This window comes from Procambarus clarkii, chromosome 15 (genome assembly GCF_040958095.1).
Source record: "Procambarus clarkii isolate CNS0578487 chromosome 15, FALCON_Pclarkii_2.0, whole genome shotgun sequence".
Taxonomy (NCBI): domain Eukaryota; kingdom Metazoa; phylum Arthropoda; class Malacostraca; order Decapoda; family Cambaridae; genus Procambarus; species Procambarus clarkii.
This window is the reverse complement of record NC_091164.1, coordinates 39,964,845-39,967,784: the sequence shown is the minus strand read 5'-3', so window position 1 is coordinate 39,967,784 and position 2,940 is coordinate 39,964,845. Positions and strand designations below refer to the sequence as shown.

General features: G+C 27.8%; 1 long non-coding RNA gene across 1 annotated transcript in view; it reads left to right on the top strand.

The window, feature by feature from the left end:
• Nucleotides 1–1,456: 1,456 nt before the first annotated feature.
• Nucleotides 1,457–2,940, top strand: part of LOC138365138 (uncharacterized) — a 4,748-nt gene continuing 3,264 nt past the window's right edge. The window contains exons 1-2 of the long non-coding RNA XR_011228684.1: nt 1,457–1,610; nt 2,308–2,414. This is a non-coding gene — a long non-coding RNA (uncharacterized lncRNA). The remainder of the gene's footprint in view (nt 1,611–2,307; nt 2,415–2,940) is intronic.

The window sequence follows — 2,940 nt, the reverse complement described above, 5'->3', positions numbered from 1 at the left end:
TTTAGTTCGTTTAAATCTATAACCTCTAGTTCTTGAAATTCCAGGTCTCGGGAAATCTTCCCTATCAAGTTTATCAATTCCTGTTACTGTTTTGTACGTAGTGATCATATCTCCTCTTTTCCTTCTGTCTTCTAGTTTTGGAATATTTAATGCCTCTAATGTCTCCTCATAAATCCTGCCCTTCAGTTTTGGTATGAATGTTTGTGTGCCTTCATCGTATATTTTGCAAAATATGAAATACATCTCATTTACTTTACTTTAAGAATATGGTTCGATCAATTAAAAACCCTCTTGTTCAAATTGCAAAGAGACTGAAAGAGATGCAGCATGCTCAATGGATTATACATTAGTGATTATTATTAGGATTATATATTAGTGAATCATATTAGTGATTCAATTATTATGGTCATAAAACAATAAACAAATAGTTTTGCTGTTATTACACTCTATTCACAGGTTATATATAAGTATCTGCATGTTTTGTTCACCATTACAAACCACTAAGTTGGTTTGATTTTGGTTGAGATTGTTATTTATGATAAGATTCCTTACGTTATCTGAGAATGAAGCTATGTTGGTATTGGGAAATCTATAGATGGCACTTATAGTCAAGGAGGATTTAAGGGATTTACTGGAGAACTTGGCAAAGGTATATTCACAATAGTCGTCTCTATTACTAATGACACTATTGCAGATGAAGGTATCTTTGTAAGATATTGCTATGCCACCTCCTTTTTTTATTAGGCCTGCAGTTGTGAATGGCTTTATTATCAGCTAAGTTGTAGCATACAACATAGAATATATATGTATATGGCATACATATATATATATATATATATATATATATATATATATATATATATATATATATATATATATATATATATATATATATATATATGTTGTACCTAGTAGCCAGAACTCACTTCTCAGCCTATTATTCAAGGCCCGATTTGCCTAATAAGCCAAGTTTTCCTGAATTAATATATTTACTATAATTTTTTTCTTATGAAATGATAAAGCAACCCTTTTCTCTATGTATGAGGTCAATTTTTTTTATTGGAGTTAAAATTAACGTAGATATATGACCGAACCTAACCAACCTTACCTAACCTAACCTAACCTATATTTATAGGTAAGGTTAGGTTAGGTAGCCAAAAAAAGCTAGGTTAGGTTAGGTTAGGTAGACGAAAAAAACATTAATTCATGAAAACTTGGCTTATTAGGCAAATCGGGCCTTGAATAGTAGGCTGAGAAGTGCGTTCTGGCTATTAGGTACGACATATATATATATATATATATATATATATATATATATATATATATATATATATATATATATATATATATATATATATATATATATATATATATATATATATATATATATATATATATATATATATATTCAAAATTCGTCAGTGTACTACATTTTTGTTGTTGCTTTTAGGTGATGCTTTTAACCAGTGTACGTGGGTCTGATTGTGCAACCACGGTTCGAAGAATAATGAAGATATGAACAAACGGCCTGTGGTCACTATACAGTCTGGAAGGGCAAAAGAAGAAATTGGCATTTCTACAAAAACAAGAACTATATAATGTTATTTTAAGTAAGTAACCAAAATATTAAATAATTTTTTTAAAGTTTAAAATTCACTTAAAAATTTAAATTTTAAATTAAAAAATTTTAACCAAAAAACTTAATATTTTTCATATTTGGAACCATTCCATAATATTTTCCCAAGCATAAATGATTATATTTCTATCACTTGCTCTTAAGATTGTTTCATTTAATAGAGGTTGGGCATAATTGTTCTCTGCTGCTAATAGAACTGACTGACTTAGCTATAGGAAAATGTAAACTTAATTGGTTTATCCATTACAGTATTTTGCAGTTTATTTCATGATCCTGTGCTTAATACTTGCATAAATAGTAGATTACAAAATGCATTTTTATATCATTAGTATTGAATAATAATAATGCAAATAATTGACTTATAAATGATGTACAATTAATTGGTGGGTGATATTATATTATTAATATTTTTTTCATTCTTGCAAAGCCTTAACAAAGCCATTAACATGTTAATATAAACTTGATCACCTTCCACTTATTTTCTCATGTGCTACCTACATGTACAAAACCTTATTCCTAAATGCATATTTTGTTCTGAAGCTTGTCCTTTATATGTTGTGTATCACCATCTCTGGAGAGTTTTATCTGATTGATGTATAAATTACTTTTAATTTTACAGAATATTATTGTTATACTGAATTTATTATTATATAAATAACTTAATTTTACAGAATCATCTATCAATGCACATCCACAAGTTGAGGAGGAGGATGTGACCTTCCAGATTTCTGAAGTACTGAAACATGCACCAAACAGGCCTGGTGGATCTAGGTACAAGGTAAAATAATTTAAATTTTTTTTTTTTTTTTTTTTACTAATTGTCCGATATATATATATATATATATATATATATATATATATATATATATATATATATATATATATATATATATAAATATATATATAAATATATAGATAAATATATATATAAATATATATATAAATATATATATAATGTGTCGTACCAAGTAGCCAGAACGCACATCTCAGCCTACTACGCAAGGCCCGATTTGCCTAATAAGCCAAGTTTTCATGAATTAATGTTTTTTCGACTACCTAACCTAACATTTTCAGCTACCTAACCTAACCTATAAAGATAGGTTAGGTAGGGTTGGTTAGGTTCGGTCATATATCTATATTAATTTTAACTCCAATAAAAAAAGAATTGACCTCATACATAATGAAATGGATAGCTTTATCATTTCATAAGAAAAAAAATAGAGAAAATATATTAATTCATGAAAACTTGGCTTATTAGGCAAATCGGGCCTTGCATAGTAGGCTGAAAAGTGCATTGTGGCTAC